We start from the raw sequence: 24,420 nt of genomic DNA, 5'->3' as shown, positions 1-24,420 counted from the left end.
ACACGTGCTTTGGAATTAAGTAAAGGAAAAGGAGTTAGTATTTGGACTGATTCAAAATATGCTTTTGGAGTAGTCCATGTCCATGGCGCCCTGTGGAAAGAAAGAGGACTACTGTCCTCCCAGGGAACAAACTTTAAGCATCAAAAGGAAATCTTGCAACTGCTGGAGACAGTGCAGGAATCAGTTCAAGTGGCAATCATGCACTGTAAAGCACATCAGACAGGGAACTCAAATATAATTGATGGAAACAGATTAGCAGATCAGACTGCTAGGAAAATAGCACAACACAGTCTCACAAATGGCAATCATCCCCACCAGAACAGTAGTGCTTCTTAAGGAGTCACCAAAATATTCAGGGGAGGATGAGAAATTGGCTAAGTTACTAAATGCAGAGAAAAATTCAGAATCATAGAATCATAGAATGGTAGGGGTTGGAAGGGACCTTTAGAGATCATCTAGTCCAACCCCCCTGCAGAAACAGGGTCACCTAGGTGGCATAGGAACAGGTCCAGGCGGGTCTTGAAGACCTCCAAGGAAGGAGACTCCACAACTCCTCTGGGCAGTCTGTTCCACTGCTCCATCACCCTCACAGTGAAATAGTTTTTTCTTATGTTTAAGTGGAACTTTTTGTGTTCCAGTTTCATCCCATTACCCCTTGTCCTGTTACTATCTACTATAGAAAAAAGGGATGACCCAACCTCCTGACACAGAAGGATGGTGGACGACAAGTACAGGTCAGGTAGTATTGTCTCCCTTAATTATGAGAGAGATTTTGCAAACAAAGCATAGGGAATGTCACTGGGGTGCAGAAGCTATGACTCAGTGTAGTGGGTCTGGAATGGTAGTTTGAGCCTGGCTGGATGCCAGGTGCCCACCACACCGCTTTATCCCCCACCTCCTCAGCAAGCCAGGGAAGGGGAGAAAAATAAGATGGGAGTCTCGTGGGTTGAGATAAAAGCAGTTTAATAAAGAAGCAGCAAAGCCGCGCGCGCGGGAAGCAAAGCAAAAGCAGATAAAGCTGTTACTCGCTACTTCCCATCAGCAGCGATGTCCGGCCACCTCCCGAGAAGCAGGGCTTCAGTACGCGTAGCGGTTGCTTTTGGAAGGCTAGAAATGAATCTTGCCTCCCCTTTCTGCTCCTCTCCCCCAGTTTATATTACTGAGCTGACGTCATAAGGTATGGAATATCTCCTTGGTCAGCCTGGGTCAGCTGTCCTGGCCATGGTCCCTCCCAAGATCATGCCCACCCACAGCTATTGGTGAAGGTGGGGGAAAGGAATGCTGGAGGGAAAGTCTTGATGCTGTGGGAGCAGTAGTCGTAATATTGATATCAACAGTAAGCACAGCACTGCAGGAGCTGCTGTGGAAAGTCACTACCATCCCAGACCCACTACACTCAGCTTCTGAAAAGAAATATAATATCAGTAGGAATGTTGGAAATGGCCAAATCAGTAATGGCAAAATGTGAAATTTGTTTAAAGAACAATCCAGTAGTAAAAAAAAGGGTACAGATGGGCAAAATAAAAACTGGAGTGGAACCAGGAGATTATTGGCAAATTTATTTTACAGAATTACCGAAATGCAATGGATATAAATATGTGTTGGTTGAGGTTGACACCTTTTCAGGATAGCCAGAAGCCTTTTCCTGTTGCACCAATCAGGCTAAGGAAACAGTTAAATGGCTCCTGCAAGAAATTATTCCAAGGTTTGGAGTTCCATTTGGAATATCTTCAGACAGAGGTCCACATATCATGGCCAATGGGGTACAAGGGGTTGTGGAGTCCTAGGAATCTCCTGGGAGTCCTAGGAATCTCCTGGGATTTACATGCCGCTTGGAGGCTGCAATCAAGTGGAAAAGTGGAAAGAAATAATCAAACTCTAAAAAGACAAATTAGCAAAATTTGTCAGGAGGCTAAATTAAAATGGCCTCAGGCACTTCCACCTGCATTGCTACAAATACGAGTGAAACCTTGGAGTGAAATGTCAGTAAGTCCTTATGAGATAATGTATGGAGAACCCTATGAGGTTCCTGAACCCAATCTAAACATGCACGTAACGGGAAAACAAGATGCCTACAACTATTTGCTTTCTCTTGGAAAAACTCTAAAAAGGCTCTGACGTGCAGTAGTGTGGAATCGACATCTGACTTTCAAAAATCCAGTACACAACATCCTGCCTGGAGATTATGTCTACATAAAAACCTGGAACGAAGAATCTCTGCAAGGAAGGTGGAAGGGACCATACCAGGTGTTGCTAACCAGCTTCACTGCAATCAATATTGCTGAATCAGATTCCTGGATCCACTACACTCGAGTGAAGAAGGCAATCATCAAGCCCATGGAAGTGGGAGAGTTGTAGGAGATCTTGAGATATTGAAGTTAACTCTAAAACATGACTAAGTTTTTATTTTTGTTGGTTTTTCAGTCTATGGAGAGTCCATTCCTTGGGGAATCTTAACCATGAATTTGACCACTGTTAAGAAAAATGAGACTGCACACTGTAAACGAAAAGCAGTGATAGGCTGGCAATAGTGGGTAGATTACATTAGAAAGCAATGGACAACCCCGGTAATAGAGTAGATTGTTATAAATTGCTAAAATTTCAATTTACCTCCATAGGAAGTTTTGGAGATGTTGGGTGGTACAGATATGATTAACCAAAAACAAGGAATGTGTCTCGAATGACTATGGAATGGGAATGTGAACAGGTTAACAAGACAGCAAACGGAGGACGAATGGAATTCAGTTTGGGGTGTTAGTGTAAACTTACAATTTAGATACATGGCTAAGACATCTTGGTGCTTTGAATGGGATGGACTTGAATTCTCAGTAAGCAGGTTAGTATTAGATAGAGGTACTTCGACAAGAGAAAAGGAGAAAAAGGTTCCTTGGTGGGAGTGTGCGTGGCCTCCTAAAAGACAGAGTAGATCATTGTTGCATATACATTCCAAATGTCACCACAGATATAGAACATGATTTAGATCAATTAGACAACATAGGAAAGGAAACACAGGAAATTAGGGAAGACTTTAACAAAAGCTGGATAGATAAAGTTTTTGAGGGACTGGGCCTAGACCTAAAATCCTGGATAAAGTCAATGATTGAAACACTTCTGTTATTGATTATAATGTTTCTGGCAATCTATTTGGCATATTGTTGCACCAAAAGAGAAATAATACAAAGAACACAATGGAGCAATAGAATCTTGACAGCATTGTCAAGAGATAATGATCAGTACAAAGGTAATCCACCACCGTATGACAATCATGGTTTAGTTATGGAGACAACAGAAATATAAGAGTGGAAATATTGGAATTTGATTAACAATAGTTTCAAAGGGGAGAAATGTTGCATATACACAATTATTTTAGTTAACAACTTATCATCACAATAAGTAGTCAAGCACTTGTTAAGCACTTGTTCATCACCAAGTAAGAGTTCAATCAATTAGCTAAGCACTTGCAAATAACTCAAACACCTATTGATTAAGTAAGTATTCATGTGAATCACATAAGGATCAAAGTGCAAGGGTTACATATCACACCTGATAGGGACCTGTTACCTTAGCTAGTAAACCCTGGTAAATGTATTTGTTTGGTTACCTTAGCTGTTATCGTAGCCATGAGACCCTGGTAAATATATTTATTAGGTTACCTTAGCTGTTACCTTAGTCTAAAGTTACCTTACTAAAACAAAGGGACTGTTATCTTTTTTTTGACCAATCACTGTGATTTTGAAAATTTTGTGATAGTTAGGGACCAATCAAGGTAAAGGGCAAAATTAAGAGATGGGCATTTTATGCATGCTTTTGTTGGCAAATGTGATTCTTTTGTTTGAGGTGTATAAACACCCTGAAAATGGTAACTAACAAGGTATGAAGCACCTTTGGAGGAGCTATCCCCTGTGTTTTCCCAGCGCTGCATAATAAAGAAGTACCTGCTTATCTACATTCCTGTGTAGATAAGTTTTTCCCGCCATTGTGGATCCATCAACACAGTGGCAAAGTCCATCTGTAATTAACTGAACATAACCCTAGTCCCCTGCATAGCTGGGGGGAAAGCAAGGACGATCCTGCGAAGAGGGAGGGGTGTTTTAAGATTTGGTTTTCTTTCTCATCTCCCTTTTCTGATGGTTCATTAATAAATCAAACCCTTTTCTCCTTAAGTTGAGTCTGTTTTGCCCGTGACACTAATTGCTGAATGATCTCCCTGTCTTTATCGCGACTCACAAACCTCTCCTGATATTTCTCTCTCCATTGTCCACTTGGTAAGCACCTGGCACCCAGCCAGGGCTAAATCACCACAGGGATATAATTGATTTTGCACATACCCCAACAAAATAATTGCATGCCTGGGTGTGATAGTTTGAGCCTGGCTGGATGCCAGGTGCCCACCACACCGCTCTATCCCCCACCTCCCCAGCAAGCCAGGGAAGGGGAGAAAATAAGATGGGAGTCTCATGGGTTGAGATAAAAGCAGTTTAATAAAGAAATAGCAAAACCATGCACACGGGAAGCAAAGCAAAAGCAGATAAAGCTGTTACTCGCTACTTCCCATCAGCAGCGATGTCTGGCCACCTCCCGAGAAGTAGGGCTTCAGTACGTGTAGCGGTTGCTTTTGGAATACCAGAAATGAATCTCGCCTCCCCTTCCTGCTCCTCTCCCCCAGTTTATATTACTGAGCTGACATCATATGGTATGGAATATCTCCTTGGTCAGCCTGGGTCAGCTGTTCTGGCCATGGCCCCTCCCAAGATTGTACTCACCCAGAGCTATTGGTGAAGGTGGGGGAAGGAATGCTGGAGGGACAGCACTGATGCTGTGGGAGCAGTAGTCATAATATTGATATCAAAAGTAAGCACAGCACTGCAGGAGCTGCTGTGGAAAATCACTACCATCCCACACCCACTACACTGGGAAGGACAGTGAGCCACTCTACCCGGCCCGTTCTAGCTATACAATGGTTCTGCTGTAAAAATCATAAATTTGTCATTGATATAATGTAGTGGTGCAAGCTATATTCATTCAAAGGTTTAGAGAGACTGGATAATGCATGTGCAGAAATGTACAAAGGCAACATAGTACAACCAACAGAGTTGACTCAAAGGCACTCTTCCTTTGCTAGCTACTTCCTTTTATGCTGCTTCTGCCCATGTGATCATCCAGGGCTCAATTGATTAAGTTGCAACACCTGTTTGATAATTGGAAGTAGCTTGCCAGCTGCATTAACTTCTCCCTACCATCTTTATTCAAGCTGGCTGGTCCAAGTCATATTTGTGCCTACAGTTCCTCCCTTTTATTTTTTGGACCAGCCAGCCTTCAGCAACACATTTCAAAATTAAAGGTACATGAAGAAAACATAAATATTTTTGCCCATGGCCATGAATTTACAACAAAAGGTAAATAACAGCTACACCGCTGAACAGTAAAATACAAAAAATCCATAAATTCAAAATAAACAATCTGATATATGTTGCTGGAAGAGACGCATACTGGCGAGAAGAGATGAGTTCTCTGTACTTTAACTGATGTTTCTGTTTCCTGAATGTAGTTTCGGACTTTTCTTCAACTTCTTTAGCATGTCTGACTACTACTCCTAGGATGATTTGATTCTGGCATGCAGGGCATGTGGAAACAATACCCTGAGCATCCAATATGGTAAGGTCAAACTGCTTTGCCAGCATTTTCGCACTTCGGTGAAAAAAGTCGTGCGATCTTTGGGCTTGAGAAAATTTGTCAATTATTGGTCCCATAGGTATCAATAAAGGAGCTGCTACTATCTTGTCAACAATGTTGTTGCCTACTCATAACCCATATTTTAAGCCCAAAAGACGTCGAATATGTCCAAGATATTAGGCAATTTGACATTCATTTACCTGATGCCACAGCCATACAAATAAGTTATACAGATTCTGATTAGAGATTTCTTTCAACAACGCTCAAACTAATCGAGTGACGGCATCCACCACATAAAGGGAATCACAGATGATGTTTTATGGGACATCTGACCATTTCTCAAAAGTTGTAACTACAGCCATTAATTCCAGCAGTTGAACTGAGCTGCCTGTGGAGTGAACAGTTAGGTTTTGCCATTATCCATTCTCCCACCAAACCACTCCTGCTTTGGCTTGGATCTTACTTGCGTCAGTAAAAACAGTTAGGCCTTTAATGGGTACTGCTGATCTCAACGGCCAGTCTTCCATTTGAAACTTAACAGAACACAATTTATGGGCCAGATAATGATTATTTATAGTCCCCGGATAAGGCAATAAGGCCCACTGTAATTCATCAGATTGTTGCAGTGCCCAATTCAAGAATTCATCTTTGAGAGAAACGAAAATGACGTCTGCCACTATCCCTGCTATTTCCACCAGATGTTTTCTGGACGTTTTACAATTGCCTCTAGTCTCATGGTGATTGTTTTTTGCAAATTATATGGCAAAAAAATCCATTCCGGGATCTTCAATGAGTCCTCAATTGCAGGAGAGGATAATCCTGGCTGTAAAGCACCCATATCCTACATCACTGCATTAAGAGCTCTTTAATCATGTAACAGCCTCCATTTCTCTGATTTCTTAGGGATAGTAAAAATTGGTGTATTCCATGGACTCGTGGATGGCTTAATATGACCTTTTTCTAATTGTTCATTTACTAATTCATGAATCTGGGTGAGCTTTTCTTTGCTCAGCAGCCATTAATCAATCCAGACTGGTTTATCTTTAAGCCAGGTTAACTTCAGAATTGGTCGCCCATCAATGGCCGCCACTAAAAATATTCATGTGATAAATGAAAGCCCATTTGGCTTAAGGCGTCTCTATCTAAAAGCCAAACTGAAGTGTTTGGCACATAGGGTCGAATTTGTACACATCTATTTTCTTCATCCTGTATCCATACCGAAATCAGGTAATCTGCTAACTTTTATTATCTGTGCACCTCCTACTCCGACAACAGGGGTCTCTAAATTTCCTGAAGGTCAATTTTTTGGAATAATGGTAATGTTTGCTCCCGTATCCAATAACGTATTGCACCCAACCATTTGTTCACCATTTGAATGTTGGAATACAACCGTCTGAGTGGGCTTTGCCTGTGAAGGTGACATTGCCAGTCTTACCTCAGGGACTCCAGTGGATCCAAAACCACCATCTCGATGCTTACAACTACCTGCAAGTGGAACTTTAGCCCTGAAAGGAACTAACTGAGCTATTTTATAAACTGGTGACTGCCAACCTTTAACCATTATTCCAATGTTTCCTTCATAATCTGCATCAATAACATCTGGGAGCATGAAAATACCTTTCCGAGGGGCTGATGACCGTCCTACAAGCAGAGCACTTAAACCATAGTCAAGGGGTCCAATAGCATTTGATGAGATAACCATTACTATCGTATTGTGGATGGTTACATCTACTGCTGTTTCCACATCCACTCCTGCGCTTCCTGCAGTGGCTGATCTGAGACCATCCAGGCAGTCACTGGTTTTGAAGGACGTTTTTGTGTCATCGCTATCACCCTCTTTGCATTCGTTAATCCATTTCCCTTAGACGTTATGTGTCTGGCCACTAGAGAACGGCACTCAGTGGCTCTGTTTCCAAACTTGCCATATTTGTAGTAATTGCCATTAAATCTGCCATTGGACCCCGATGGTCTGATGGAGCTGTTTGTCCATACCAATGGTCTGGATCGACATTGATTTTTCACGTCCCATTTTTCCACAATTGAAGCATTTTGGCCTCTGATTTCCTTTGTCCTGTCAAACTAATGGTTTCAATGCCGTTGCCATAGCTTCAGCTAAATGTGTCGATGACCCTACTCAAGAGCAGGATTCTATTATGTCGACCAAAGTTTCAATCCATGGGAGAGCCTGCAGAGTCTTTTTACAATCATGATTAGCGTTACCAACTGCCAAGTGTAATCCCATTTCCGCTTTTACTTTGGCCAAAATATTTGGTATACGATAGAGAACTGCTCTTATACGGTCTAAAAAGGTCATAAAAGGTTCATTGGGCTTCTGTATAATGGTTGTGTATGAAGGAACTGGCACCTCCATGTCAGGGACGACAGCCCTGTTTTTGCAGCCTGTGTTTGCTGCAAAATAGCTTCATGGAGTCGGGCTTGTACCTGAGGGTCAGAGAACAGTCCTTTTCCTAACATCATATCTGCTGTGAGGACTTGTTTCCCTGCTGTAAGTCCATAATTTCTGCTATTGCCACATCAACTCTTTTTTCCCATTCAGACTCCCATAGTAACACCTGAGTGGGCTTCAGGAAGGTTTCTACTAGCTTCTGGCAGTCAAATGGAGTCATTAATCCACTGGTGAAAATATGATCCAATAAGGTTTGAACATATGGGTTGGCCAAGCCATATTGCATCACAGCTTTCTGGCCTTCCTTTACCAACTTCCATTTGGAAGTTGATGAGCTCAGGGGCAATGGCAGATCTGTAGTATTGTGGGCAAAGCGTAACTTTCATTCTTTACCAGGTACTCCTTCAGGCATGGCAGCAGGATGGGATGGGGCAGGATAGTGAAGGGTGGGTGGGAGGGGAGGAGAAACAATGCATGCCTTAGGCTCCTGGAACGGTGCTCTAGGTGGTTCGGCCGGGGGGGGGGGAGAATGGGCTCACATCCATGCTTTCCTCCTCTAGTGGTGAAGCCAAGGGTATTATGACATTATCGCAGCCAAAGAATCTCTTAGTATTTTTTTCTAGAGATGGAGCCGATGACACCCGGGAACACAGATGGCATGGCATTTTCTGTGTTCACAGTAGCAGCTGTAGCCCGCTCAGCTTCTAGCTGTTGTAGAATGGATGATACCAGTTTACACAGGCGAAATAGCATCATTCAACGTTTTTCCTAGATTTTGCCAATGTCCCATTTCATATACTTCAGACCCAGGATCAGTGTGTCCCAACAAACAACAAAGGAGGAAAAGGAGGTTGGAGGACTCCATGGATGAGCAAGGATCTGCTGGGAAAACTCAGGGAGAAAGCAGCCACCTATGAGAGGTGGAAACAGGGGTTGGCTTCTTGGAAGGCTGAACTACCGAATGTCTTCTTTGCTTCAGTCTTTATGGCCAAGGCTGACACTCGGGAAGCCCAGTCAAGCAAGGATAACAGAATGGCCAGGACAGCAGAGCACTTGCCCTGGGTGGAAGAGGAAGAGATTAAAGACTTGTTGGCCAAGCTTAAGGCTCATAAGTCAATGGGTCCTGATGGAATGCATCCCAGAGTGCTGAGGGAGCTGGTTGATGTGATTACTAAGCCTCTCTCCATCATTGTTGAACAATCATGGAGAACGGGCAAGGTGCCTGAGGACTTGACAAAGGCCAATGTCATGCCAGTCTTCAAAAAGGGCATGAAAGACGACCCAGGAAACGACAGGCCGGTCAGCCTCACCTCCATCCCTGGAAAGGTGATGGAACAAAACATCCTGAATGTTATCACTGAACATATGAAGGAAAACATGGTTATCAGGAGGAGTCAACATGACTTCACCAAGGGGAAATCCTGTTTGACCAACCTGATAGCCTTCTATGAGTGCATAACTGGCTGGATAGTTGAGGAGAGAGCAGCGGATGTCATCTACCTTGACTTCAGCAAGGCTTTTGACATAGTCTCCCACAACATCCTCATCAGAAAGCTCAAGCAGTGTAGCTTGGATGAGTGGACAGTGAGATGGATTGAGAGCTGGCTGAATGACAGAGCCCAGAGGGTGGTGATCAATGGCACAGAATAAAGTTGGAGGTCTGTGGCCAGTGGAGTTCCACAAGGATCGATTCTGGGGCCAGTCTTCATCAACGAACTGGAAGAGGGGACAGAGTGTACCCTCAGCAAGTTTGCTGATGACACCAAACTGGGAGGCCTGGCTGATTCCCCAGAAGGCTGTGCTGCCATTCAGCGGGATCTAGACCGGCTTGAGAATTGGGCAGAGAGGAACCTCATGAGTTTCAACAAGGACAAGTACAGAGTCCTGCATCTGGGGAGGAACAATCCCATGCACCAGTACAGACTGGGGGTCAAACTGCTGAAGAGTAGCTCTGCAGGGAGATACCTGGGAGTCCTGATTGATAATAAACTAAACATGAGCCAGCAATGTGTCCTTGTGGCCAAGAAGGCCAATGGCATCCTGGGATGCATCAAGAAGAGTGTGTCCAGGAGGTCAAGGGAGGTTCTTCTGCCCCTCTACTCTGCCCTGGTGAGGCCTCATCTGGAGTACTGTTTCCAGTTCTGGGCTCCTCAGCTCAAGGGGGACAGAGAACTTATGGAGAGTCCAGCGTAGGGTCACCAAGATGATCAGGGGACTGGAACATCTTTCATACGAGGAAAGGCTACAGGAACTGGGACTTTTTAGTCTGGAGAAGAGGAGACTGAGGGGAGATCTTATTAATATTTACAAATATCTAAAGGGTGGGTGTCAGGAGGTTGGGACATCCCTTTTTTCTATTATATCTAGCAGGACAAGGGGTAATGGGATGAAGTTGGAACACAAAAAGTTCCACTTAAATATAAAAAAACCCTATTTCACTATGAGGGTGATGGAGCAGTGGAACAGGCTGCCCAGAGGGGTTGTGGAGTCTCCTTCCTTGGAGGTCTTCAAAACCCACCTGGACATGTTCCTATGTAATCTGATCTAGGTGTGTAGTGGGTCTGGGATGGTAGCGATTTTCCACAGCAGCTCCTGCAGTGCTGTGCTTACTGTTGATATCAATATTATGACTACCGCTTGCACAACATCAGGACTGTCCCTCCAGCATTCCTTCCCCCACCTTCACCAATAGCTGTGGGTGGGCATGATCTTGGGAGGGACTATGGCCAGGACAGCTGACCCAGGCTGACCAAGGAGATATTCCATACCATATGACGTCAGCTCAGTAATATAAACTGGGGGAGAGGAGCAGGAAGGGGAGGCGAGATTCATTTCTGGCCTTCCCAAAGCAACCGCTACGCGTACTGAAGCCCTGCTTCTCGGGAGGTGGCCGGACATCGCTGCTGATGGGAAGTAGAGAGTAACAGCTTTATCTGCTTTTGCTTTGCTTCCCGCGCGCGCGGCTTTGCTGCTTCTTTATTAAACTGCTTTTATGTCAACCCACGAGACTCCCATCTTATTTTCTCCCCTTCCCTGGCTTGCTGAGGAGGTGGGGGATAAAGCGGTGTGGTGGGCACCTGGCATCCAGCCAGGCTCGAACTACCACAATGTGACCCTGCTTCTGCAGGGGGGTTAGACTAGATGATCTCTAAAGGTCCCTTCCAACTCCTACCATTCTACGATTCTATGATAATATTAATCAGAGTAGCAATTTCCATAGTTATTATCATTATTCTGTTGTTATATTTACAAATGCTTTATGGCGAGCTACCTGATGATGCCCTGTGTTGTTTAAAGTAGATAGCTTTGTGTGGGTGGAAATCCAGAATTAAAGGTGATTTTTTCAAGTAGTTTAGAGTTTTAAGGAGGCCTGAATGTGGCAGAAGTTAGTTGTGGAAATTAAGTGCAAGAACTGTAAAGGACAGAAGGAGCTGAGTTAATTGTGAATTAATGCTTGTAACATAGAGGAGCATTGTATGGAGAATATGATGAGAGTGGTAACGGCTGTAATGGTTCAGAAAAAGGCAGAGAAAAAGAAAAAGAGGGAGTTGAAAGTGATATAGGAGGGTTTTGTGGAAGTGATAAAGAAGAGCTTCATGACAGGTTAGGATGGAATGACAGAGGAGAAGAGGAAACAAGGAAGGTGACAGGAGCAGTAGTGGCTGCATTGGATTGGAAAGAAATCAGAGAAGAAGGATGAAAGGAAGTTGGAAATGGTGTAGGAAGATTTGGTGAAAATAGTACAAGAAGGTATAGTGGAAATAATGGAGGGGGGTTTCATAAAAATGGTAAAAGAGAGTTTTGTGGCAGAATAGGATGGAATCAGTGTTTGTACTGTAAACAGGTGGGGCACTGGAAGAGGGAATTTCCAAAGCTTTTACTGAAGTTAATTGGCAGGGTCCTGGAAATCTATCCTGGTGAATCCACTGGAGGAAAAAGTGAGGTTCGATTTTGAATTGATACTGGTGCTCTTTTCTGTTTTGAATTATTGCCCATAAGCAAAGACTTTGTAAATACAGTGGGAGTGACTGGCCAGCAGAAAAGGGCATTCTTTTGTGAATCTCTCAAATACAAATTGGGGAAACAAATTGGAATACACACTTTTTTATATATTGCAGATGCCCCTAAATCCCTGTTAGGACGAGATTTATTAGAACAATTGGAAGCCAAAATAGAATTTAAACAAGGAGAGATATTTAAAGTAAAAGAAAATCAACTAATTGATATTCTAAGCCTAAATAAAATAACTCCTGCAAAAACTATTGGAGTAACAACAGTCTTCAAAGAAATTGTTAATCAGGTATATCCAGGAGTATGGGCTTCAGGAATTCCAGGAAGGAGTAAAAATGCTACCCCGATAGTGATTGAACTTAAGGAAGATGCCATTCCTGTCCTAAAGAAACAGTATCCATTGAAATTGGAAGATAAAAAGGAATAGAAAATTCAATTAGTTATTTTATAAAACATGGACTCTTTGTAGAATGTCAATCAGAATTTAATACTCCTATTTTACCGCTCAAGAAACCTTACCGAATTGTGCAAAATCTCAGAGCAATAAACAATATTGCTACAGACATACATCCAGTGGTACCTAACCCTTACATCCTGCTTACAAAACTTAGGGGGAATCAGATTGATTTAGTGTTCTATGCCTTTAGCCATAGAAAGTCAAAAGTTGTTTGCATTTGAGTCCTACTTCTGGACAGAAAACCCAGCTTACCTGGACAGTGTTAACTCAAGGATTTAAAAACAGCCCAACAATCTTTGGAAATCAATTGGCACAAGAATTAGAAAGTTGGGAAGCTCCCTCTAAGGAACAAACTCTCCTTCAATATTGTCCTGGATTTGACTGGGATAGGGTTAACTGTCCCCAGCCACTGCCAGGGGGCGTGGCCAGGCTATTCAACCCATGTGAAGTCATGCTGAGAATATAAGGGCAGCTGGCAGGCTGCTGCAAGTGTGGGAATTGTGGTTCTGCTGTTGGACTGAGTGTCGGGCTGTGAGCATTACACCGCACCCTGCTCGTTTTTCTGAGTCCCTTGGCCATCATTGTAACTGCCTGCTCTTTGTAGTGTTCTATTAAAATGTCCTTATCTCAACCCACAAAGTTCCAGAACTCTCTTGATTCTCCTCCCCATCCTGCTAAGGTGGGGAGGAGTGAGTATTGTAGGCGTCGGGAAGATCTTGGGTTGTAATGCGAGAGGTGGAGGGTAAAGAAGAGGCGGGAAGGGGGTGGAGTGAAAGCAGGTGCTTGTGTTAGCAGATAAAAGTGCATGACGTAAACAATTAGTTGGAATAAAGCCTCATTCATACTGTGTATGTAGTGATCTTGTCCCCTCAGCGGGGGTGGGCTGAGTGATCCGTGCAGGCGGCCTGGTGATGTTGCTGGTAGCGGCAACAGATGGTGACCCCGACGTGATCGGCGGAATGCAGGACGTCCGCAGTCATGGCAGTGTTGGAACAGGTGATTAAGATACTCAAGGCGGTGGCGCTTGAGGTGGACGAGCGGATTAATCACATGCCCACAGCCGCATGCATCCTATGCACCTACAGAGTTATTAAGTGTCCAGATATGGACGGCAGTAGAGGAAGAGAAGTTACAGACTGCCTTAGTGGGGACCAAGAGGATGGATCAGCATCTTAAAGTGTGGAGGGAGATTAAGAGGACTGTCTAAAGCAGCAGAGGAGAAACAGTTCTGGTTGTCGGCGCAGGAAGCTATCCAGGGGGAGGGATGGAGAGTGCAGACAGAGGAGAGAGTTTGTAGCAATCGGGAGGCTCAAACGAGCGTGGAAGTGGAGGATCTGGAGGCACGGACGTGTCTGTCACTGTGTGGGGATATGGAATGTGATAAACTTGACAGCAAGGAGGAGAGTGAGGGGTGCGGCCCCAGAGCAGAGCCCCCATGGGAGAGCTGCTTCCCAGTCAAGCCCCGCCCACTGGGTTACCCCTGGGACGATTTGCAGAGGATGGGGACAGGGAATGGCAAGTGGGCAGAGTTGGGCGAGGGTACATCAAAGGATGATCAGGGGAGAGTGGGGGGGCGCGACCCCGAATTAGACTGGGCACCATCAGGCACTTGAGGGGAGACAAAGAAAAAGAAAACAAATGAGAGAGTAATACCGACTGTGCCGTCAGCACCAGGGATGGCGCTGGGGCGGGTGGTGCAAAGAGGGGAGAAATATCAGCTGAGCCACAAGTCACCAAAGATGTCTCGTGGTCTCGCGGGAGAAATGAGGAGTATCAGCTGCGTCACTGGCCATGAAAGATGACATCTGGAGGAGTAGGGGACATAGTACGGGGAGGTGGCCGGACATCGTTGCTGATGGGAACTAGAGAGTAATAGCTTTATTTGTTTTTGCTTCGCTTCTCGCATATGCGGCTTTGCTACTTCTTTATTAAACTGCTTTTATCTCAAAAAAAAAAAATTACCTCAGTTAAGAGGAAAGGCTGTGGGAACTGGGGCTGTTTTTTCTGGAGGAGAAGAGACTGAGGGGAGATCTTACTAACATTTAAAAATATCTAAATGGTGGGTGTTAGGAGGTTGGGACTTCTTTTTTTTTATTGTAGCTAGCAACAGGACAAAGGGTGGTGGGATGAAGCTGGAACACAAAGGATTCCATTTAAACAAATAAATAAAAAACCCCAACAAAAAACCAAACAAACAAAATACACACCAAAAAAAAACCCAAAACAAAACAAAAAAACAAGAAACAAAACCTGTTTTACTGTGAGGGTGATGGAGCAGTGGAACGGGCTGCCCGGGGGAGACTGTGGAGCCTCCTCCCTTGGAGGTCATTGGGACTCACCTGGACATGTTCCTATGTGACCTCATCTTGGTGAACCAGCTTTTGCGGGGGAGGGGGGGGGGGTAGACTGGGTGATCTCTGGGGGTCCCTTCCAATCCCTAACATTCTAACATTCTATGATTCCATGATTCTATGATTCAATGACCCATGGGGGCAGATAAGAATGGGCTCCCCTAGAAACAAAGGTTGTGAAGGAGCTGCATGGGGCTGTAAAGACACACGCTTTACAGATGCCTCATCAAAGACCAACACAGCGGCAGTGGTGTGGAAACAGGGAGAAAATCTTGCATACTGATGCCACAAAATCGGTGCAATATCTAGAGGTCAAGGCTGTCGCTCTTGCCCTGGAGGCATGGCATTCAACGCCGCTCAATATCGTCACCGACTCGAGGTTCATAGCTGAATTAGTTCGACAATGTGCACGACTCATTTGTGCCTCCACTAGTATAGCAGAGCTCATATTGAATGCTTTACAAACTTGTGCTGCCCCCTGTTCTATTGTACACATCAACAGTCACACCAATATTCCAGGGGCTCTTACCGAAGGTAACCAAACCATGTATGGCCTATCTCTGTCCAAGAGGATTTCCCAGCAGCCAGACAGTTACATGCCCCTTTTGCATTGTGGAGCGCGGGCTCTACATCATCAGACCAAGATGCAAAGTGGCAAGATGCTCCAAGTGGCAAAGCAGATAGTTGCTGCTTGCCCTCAGTGTGCTTCGGCACTACCATGGGAAGCTGGAGTTACTCTCCGAGGGTTGCTCCCGAATCAGATCTGGCAAACGGATGTCACAATTTATGAGCCCTTTCGCCCCAACCATCACCTCCATGTCACCATTGACACCTGCAGTGGCTACATACTAGCTACCCCCACAGTGCGCCACGTGATTAGGCACTGGCTACAATGTATAGCCGTCCTAGGATGTCCTGCACAAATCTAAACTGACAATGGGCCTTGTTACACCTCCCATGTGACACAGGAATTCTGTCGAACCTGACAGATTAAATTGGTGCACGATATCCCTTACAATAGCCAGGGACAGGCGATCGTTGAACGTGTTCACGCTACTCTTAAAGTACAGCTCAGCCGTCTTAGGGAGGGGGAGAGCATAGGACGTAGAATTCCCCCTGACAGGCAACACGATATTTTAATGCGCTGTCTGTACGTCCTTAACCATTTTGTTCGAGGGTCAGGACCCATATTGGCACAAGCACACTTTAGGGAGCAAGAGCCAGTAGCAGTTGATAAATTACCAGCAGTCAAATTGCGGCACTGGGGAGTGGGGATCAGGGTGGAAGCTTAGATGCCTGGGGCTGAGGGTATGCTTGTGTAGAAAAGGAGGGAACCCATCAGTGGGTCCTGGAGAAATGAATATGACCAGAAATACGAGTCCAACAGTCTACTGAGTCTCTTTTGCAGGTTGACGTGTTCTTCGGAGCACTCACTGCGACGCAGAACCAGCTGGAGTCACTCAACTATTGGCGAGATTGGGTGGGGAAGTGGAACATGACCAGCACCTGTTTATATTTTCCTGCAATTGGTTCAGCTAGCACGTGTGCTGGGCAGACATATTATGTATCAGCCGTTGCCATAGGATGCTGGAGTCATCGAGCTTAGGGAGGGGGAGATGTTGTAGACGTCTGGAAGATCTCGGGTTGTAACATGAGAGGTGGAGGGTACAGAAGAGGCGGTAACGGGGTGGAGTGAAAGGAGATGCTTGTGTTAGCAGATAAAAGTGCATGGCGTAAACAATTAGTTGGAATAAAGCATCATCCATACTGTGTATGTAGTGATCTTGTCCCCTCAGCGGGGGTGGACTGAGTGATCTGTGCAGGCGGCCTGGTGATGTTGCTGGTAGCGGCAACAAGTAAGTAGCTGTGTGGTTTGGTTATTATTCAGCCAGGGCTAAATCACAACAAATATGTAGATGACTTGCTGATAGCAACTGAAACAGAATCAGAATGTATCCGATGGACTGTAAGCCTATTAAATTTTCTTGGACTAAAGGGTGTCCTGGTTTTAGCTAGGATAGAGTTAATTCCTGTGAGGAACCAGGAAGGGATACAGCCTGAGCAACTGACCGAGGCTGGCCAGCAGGTATTTGATAACATTCTGATGTTATGTCCATTTTACAGGTGGAGAGCTAGCTGGAAGGAGCTCTTTTCCGGGATCGTGGTTTCACGGTTTGCTGAAGACGACGGGAGACAAGCCCACCCTGTAGTGCAACAAGTCTCAACTTTATTTGCAAAGATACAGCTCTTTTATAGATACAATAATCAGGCTCATACATATTGCAAAAGCTAAGCTCATCATTGGTTCCCAATTACGTACAACCCCCCCCCCCCATTTCAACATACTTCGGATGCTTGTGGCTGCTCAGCCCAAACCAGGCTCCTGATTTTCTCATCCTGTTATCATACCACTCTCTTGCTCTCACGGCCTTGAGCAGGAGTCCAGTAGCTTATCGCTTAGTGCTCACTGCCTAACCAGCTGTATTCTATCATGTCCTCATTTCTCTAGCCAAGTCTCCACAAAACTCCCCACAACGGTTGCCGGTTGGGAGCTGTCGCTTGGGTCAGATCCTGGGTAGTGAGCAACTGTGTTACTCACCAGTTTTCTTTGTAATATCCCCTTATTTTTGTTATACTTGTTCCTATTCAACTTTCCCCTAGTAAATTGTTCTTATTTCAACTTACGCAGACTCTTTTACTTTCTTTCCACAGCTGTGGCCACTCACATCCAGACACTAGATATTGTTGCTGTTACCACTATGAACACTCATACCCAGACAGCAGATATTGTCGCTATTACAGCTGTGGCCACTCACACCCATACAGCAGATATTGCTGCTATGTCCGCTCTAACTCAGAATGCTGCTGCTACAACTGTGGCTACTCAAACCCAGACAACTGATGTGGTTACTGCTATAACCCCAGCAGCAGATGTTGCTACTATAACTGCAGCTACTCAAACCCAGGCAACTGATATAATTGCTGTTAAATCAGAATATCAATTTGTGCCCGTATCAGTTGCCCCTGTACAGAAAAAGAAATACACAAAAACATCAGCTCACCATGTGAAGGATGAAGATGAACCAGGGACATCATGGGAGGAAGAGTCGGAGCCAGAGATAATCACCTGATCCTTGTCCCTGAGCGAACTGCAAGATATGTGGAAAGATTAGAGTTGTCGCCCAGGTGAGCACATTATCACCTGGCTGCTCTGATGCTGGGAGAATGGAGCCAACAGCTTGGACTTAGAGGGCAGGGAGGCCAGGCAATTGAGCTCCTTGTCCCAGGCCAGGGGGATTGATTGGAAAACTAACACAAGTCCTCAGCCTCTGGAGATGACTTCTTTTGGGTATAAGGGAAAGATACCCCTTCAAGGAAGATATTACAAGCCACCCAGGCAAGTGGACCACCATGGACAAAGGTATTCAGTATATGAGAGCTAACTGTGATGGAAATTATTTATAGTGACTATCCGTCCGTAGACCCAGATGAAGTCCAATGCACATGATTTATGTGGCAAAAGTTCCTACGAAGTGCACCACCAAACTATGCCAGTTCATTGGCAGTTGTCTCCCGGAAAGAATATGAGAGGCAAAAGGTGGAGCAACTAGCTGTTCAACTTTGGCAATATGAAGAAAATGTGTCTTCTCCTCTACAGATTGTTGTTTCAGCTGTAGAGAAAATGTCACAAAAGACTGACCAATTCGTGCCCTGCTCTCCAACTGCCCGTACCCCAGCTGTTAGGAATAGGCGTCCCCCGTGCTCAAGAGCAGGAACGTAGGGAGTATACACCCCAGGATGCTTCACAGTTCTACCCACAAGACCAAGGAGAGAATACAAGCAAGTGGGATAGGCCACCCACTCCAAGGCCATCCACTCCAAGAGTAGAGGCACAGGATTTGCAAGGAGAAATGGTTAGAAGAAGTAATTCTCCTTGGAAGAATGCCGCTCCAGTTTCCAGTGAGCAGCCCCCTAGACAAGATAGGAGGGTTGATTTCAATTTTGATTCCCTGGAGGGGACCTCTGTTTTTTCCCCACAAAGAGTAAATGATGACTATGATGACCAGTACTAGGGGGGCCCTGACAATTGGAGGAAAGGGATAATCGGGTTTATTGGACTGTGTAGATTTGTTGGCCTGGCACATCAAATCCACAAGAATACAAGGCTTTAGTTGACACCAGTGCACAATGTACTTTGATGCCATCAAGTTATAAAGAAACAGAATCCATTTGTATTTCTGGAATGATGGAGATCTCAACAACTATCTGCATTAGAAGCTGAAATGAGCTTGACTGGAACAAACTGACACAAGCATCCCATTGCAACAGGCCTCAAAGCTTCGTGCATCTTGGGGATAGATTATCTCGAGAGAGGGTATTTTAAGGACCCAAAAGGGTACCGGTGGGCCTTTGGTGTGGTTGCAGTGGAGACAGAGGAGACTGAGCAATTATCCAGCATGCCCGGCTTCTCAGAGGACCCTTCTGTTGTGGGGTTACTGATGGTTGAGGAGCAATAGGTACCAATTGCAACCACAACAGTGCACTGTCAGCAATACCACACTAATAGAGATTCTATGATTCCCATTCATAAGTTGCTTCGCCAATTGGAGAGCCAGGGGGTGATCAGAAAAACTCACTCACCCTTTAATAGCCCCATATGGCCAGTGCAGAAGTCTACTGGAGAGTGGAGACTGACAGTAGACTATCATGGCCTGAATGAAGTCACACCGCCACTGAGCGGGGCTGTGCCAAACACGTTGGAACTCCAATACAAATTGGAGTCCAAGGCAGCCAAATGGTATGCCACCATTGATATTGCCAATGCATTCTTCTCAATCCCTTTAGCAAAAGAGTGCAGGCCTCAGTTTGCTTTCACTTGGAGAGGGGTGCAGTATACTTGGAATCGACTGCCCCAGGGGTGGAAACACAGCCCCACCATCTGCCATGGGCTTATCCAGGCCACATTGCAGAAGGGCAAGGCCCCAGAACACCTGCAATACACAGATGATATTGTGGTGTGGGACGACTCAGCAGTGGAAGTCCTTGATAAAGGGAAGAAAATAATTCAAATCCTTCTAAAGGCTGGCTTTGCCATTAAATGAAGTAAAGTTAAAGGACCTGCGTAGGAGATCCAGATTTTAGGAGTAAAATGGCAGGATGGACATTGTCATATCCCAATAGAGGTGATAAACAAAATTGCAGCCATGTCTCCACCAACTAACAAAAAGGAAACACAAGCTTTCCTAGGTGTTGTGGGTTTTTGGAGAATGCACATTCCAAATTACTGTATGATTGTGAGCCCTCTCTACTATGTGACATGGAAGAAAAATGATTTTGAATGGGTTCCTGAACAGCAACAAAGTTTTGAACAAATTAAACAGAAGATTGTTGATGCAGCGGTGCTCGGTCCAGTCTGGATTGAACCAGATGTTAAAAATGTGCTCTACACTGCAGCCAGGGAGAATGGTCCTACTTGGAGCCTTTGGCAGAGAGCACCCGGGGAGACTCGGGGCTGACCTCTTGGATTCTGGAGTCAGGGATACATAGGCCCAATACACTCCAACCAGGAAGGTGATACAACCGAGAAGGTGATACTGGCAGCATATGAAGAAGTTTGAGCTGCCTCAGAAGTGACTGACACAGAAACACAACTTTTCCTTGCACCCCGACTGCCAGTGCTGGGCTGGATATTCAAAGGGAGGGCCTTCCCCACACATCATGCAACTGATGCAACATGGAGTAAGTGGGTTGCACTAATCACACAACAAGCTCGTATAGGGAACCCTAGCCATCCTGGAATTTTGGAGGTGATCACAAACTGTGCGAAGATGGTGAAATATCACCAGAGAAGAAGGTGACACGTGTTGACAAGGTCCTATCATATGATGAACTTCCAGAAAACAAGAAGCAGTATGCCCTGTTCACCAATTGATCCTGCTGCCTTGTGGGAAGGCATCGGAGGTGGAAGGCAGCTGTATGGAGGCCCCTTACGCAAAATTTCAGAAGTTGCAGAAGGAGAGGGTTAATCGAGTCAGTTTGCAGAGGTAAAAGCCATCCAATTAGCTTTAGACATTGTTGAACAAGAAAAATGGCCAAGGATCTACCTCTACACTGATTTGTGGATGGCAGCAAATGCTCTGTGAGGATGGCTACATCAAGGGAGACAGAACAACTGGCAACGACAGGGCAAACCCGTCTTCGGCTGCTCCACTATGGCAAGACATCGATGCTTGAGTGGAGAATCTGGTTGTGAAGGTGCGCCATGTAGATGCCCATGTACCCAAAAAATGGGCCACAGAAGAACATCAGCATAACCAGCACGTTGAGAAGGCTGCTAAGATTTCTCAGATAGATCTGTGTGGTAGGCATCCGGAAGATCTCGGGTTGTAACGTGAGAGGTGGAAGGTACAGAAGAGGTGGGCACGGGGTGGAGTGAGAGGAGGTGCTGGTGGTAGCAGATATAAGTACATGGTGTAAACAAGGGGTTGGAATAAAGTATTATCGATGCTGAGCGTGTGGTGATCCTTGTCCCCTCAGTGGGGGGACTGAGTAATCCGTGCGGGCGGCCTGGTGGTGTTGCCGGTGGCAGCAACCTATGGTGACCCCGACATGATCGGCAGAACGCAGGACGTTCGCAGCCATGGTGCAGTTGGAGCAAATGATTGAGGGACTTAAGACGATGGCGTCTGAGGTGGTTGAACAGATTCAGTACATGCCCACAGTCATTTGCATCACATGGCTGCAGGGGCGAGGTGTGATATGGGCACCCATAGAATTATTAAATGCTCAGAAATGGACAGTGGTGGACAGGGAGTTGTATCAGGCTTTCGTAGAGGGGGCCATGGAAATGGGTCAGCTTTTTGATGCGTGGGGAAATATTAAAAGGGTTCTGATAAAGTCAACAGAGAAAAAACAGTTTCGGTTATCGGTGCAGGTATAGTCACATTGGCTATTGAGTCCTGACTGGCTTCTTCACAGCATCATTCCTTCCTTCCTTCCTTCCTTCCTTCCTTCCTTCCTTCCTTCCTTCCTTCCTTCCTTCCTTCCTTCCTTCCTTCCTTCTTCCTTTTGTTGTGGTACTTGTGGTGAGTTTATCCTTGGCTGGACATCAGGTGCCCACAAAGCTGTTCTGTCACTCCCTCTCCTCATTTAGACAGAGGAGAGAAAATTTAACAAAAGGCTTGTGGATTGAAATAAGAACATGTAGAGATCACCCCATAATTACCTTATGTAGTAAATACAGGAAATAATTTAGAAATTAAACTTATACTAAAATTACATTTTAACACAACGTTATAGTCATGGGCACAACAGACACAACTTGGGGAAGCTAGTTTATTACCAATCAAAATTAGAGTAGGGTAATGAGAAAATAAAATCAAATATTTCCCTTCTTCCTGGGCTCAATTTTGCTCCTGATTTTCTCTACCTCCTTGCCCTGAGCAGAACAGGGAATGGGGGTTGTGGTCAGTTCGTTACATGTTCTCTCTGACTCTCTTTCCACCTCACATTCTTCCCTGCTCCAGCATGGGATGGTTCCCATGGGAGGCAGACCTCTACAAACTGCTCGAGCATGGTTCCTTTTCATAGGATACAGTCCTTCAGGAACAGACTGCTCCAGTGTGAGTCCCCCACAGGGTCATAAGTCCTGTCAGGAGCCTGATCCAGTGAAGGCTCTCCATGGTGTCATAGCCTCCTTCAGGAATATCCACCTGCTCCACCATGGACATCCATGGACTACAGGAGGACAGCCTGCCTCACCATGGTCTTCACCACAGGCTGCAGGGGAATCTTTGCTCTGGTGCCTGGAGCACTTCCCCTCCCTTCTTCTTTACTGATCTTGGCATCAGACAAGTTGTTGCTCTCACAAATTCTCACTCCTCTTTCTGGCTGTAGTTGCGTAGCAGTTTTTTCCCCTTCTTAAATATGTTATCACAGAGATGAGATTGCTGTCACTGATTGGCTCAGCCTTGGCCAGTGGTGGGTCTGTCAGCTGCTGGCATTATCTCTATCGGACATAGCATGTTCTCACGGAAGTCACCCCTGTAGTCCCCCCGCTACCAAAATCTTGCCATGCAAACCAAATACATGTAAAAGAAATTCAGTGTTCAATACCTTTAAAAGTTAAAGATGCAGTTCTTAAAATGCATAGAATCACAGAATGGTAGGGGTTGGAAAGGACCTTTAGAGATCATCTAGTCCAATACCCCTGCAGAAGCAGGTTCACCTAGATCAGGCCGCATAGGAACATGTCCAGGCAGGTCTTGAAGACCTCCAAGGAAGGAGACTCCACAATTCTTCTGGGCAGTCTGTTCCACTGCTCTGTCATCCTCACAGTAAAATAGGGTTTTTATTAAATTTAAATGGAAATTTTGTGTTCCAGCTTCATCCTATTACCCCTTGTCCTGTTGCTAGCTACTATAGAAAAAAAAGGATGTCCAAACCTCCTGACACCATTTACATATTTGTAAATGTTAATAAGATCTCCCCTCAGTCTCCTCTTCTCTAGACTAAAAAGTCCCAGTTCCTGTAGCCTTTCCTCGTATGAAAGATGTTCCAGTCCCCTGATCATCTTGGTGACCCTGTGCTGGACTCTCTCCATAACTTCTCTGTCCCTCTTGAGCTGAGGAGCCCAGAACTGGACACAGTACTCCAGATGAGGCCTCACCAGGGTAGAGTAGAGGGAAAGCAGAACCTCCCTCGACCTGCTGGACACACTCTTCTTGATGCATCCCAGGATGCCATTGGCCTTCTTGGCCACAAGGACACATTGTTGGCTCATGTTTAGTTTATTATCAATCAGGACTCCCAGGTCTCTCTCTGCAGAGCTGCTCGTCAGCAGTTTGACCCCCAGCCTGTACTGGTGCATGGGGTTGTTCCTTCCCAGATGCAGGACTCTCCTCTTGTACTTTTTGAACCTCAGAGAACTTCTGGATACCTGATCTAGGTGGACCTGCTTCTGCAGGGGTATTTGACTAGATGATCTCTAAAGGTCCCTTCCAACCTCTACCATTCTATGATTCTATGATCTAGGAGAGAATGACAACTGTGTTGGGCTGACCTTAAGCAGTTGCCAGATACCCACTCAGCTGCTCTCACTCCCCCTCCTCAACAGGACAGGTGGAGAAAATAAGATGGAAAAGGTCATGGGTCAAGATAAAGACAGGGAAATTGCTTGCCAGTTACCATCGCAGGCGAAACAGACTCAGCGTGGGGAAACAATATACTGTCAATTGAAAAATAGATTTGGATGCTAAGAAACAAAGACAGAAACTAAACCACCTTCTCTCACCCTTTTTTTCCCAGGCTCAGGTTGATTTCTTCATTCTGAACTCCTTTACCTACCCCTTCCCCAAGAGCACAGGGGGAGGATGGGTAATGTGTGGTTATAGTCAATCAATAACAGTTTATCTCTGCTGTTCCTTCTTTCTCACACTTTTCCTCTTCTCCAGTGTGGGCCCTCTCCACAGGCTGCAGTACTTCAGGGTAAATCTGTTCCTGTATGAGATCTCTATGGGCTG

The sequence above is a fragment of the Colius striatus genome, chromosome W (assembly GCF_028858725.1).
Source record: "Colius striatus isolate bColStr4 chromosome W, bColStr4.1.hap1, whole genome shotgun sequence".
In the NCBI taxonomy this organism is placed as follows: domain Eukaryota; kingdom Metazoa; phylum Chordata; class Aves; order Coliiformes; family Coliidae; genus Colius; species Colius striatus.
Note: the sequence above shows the minus strand (reverse complement) of the source record.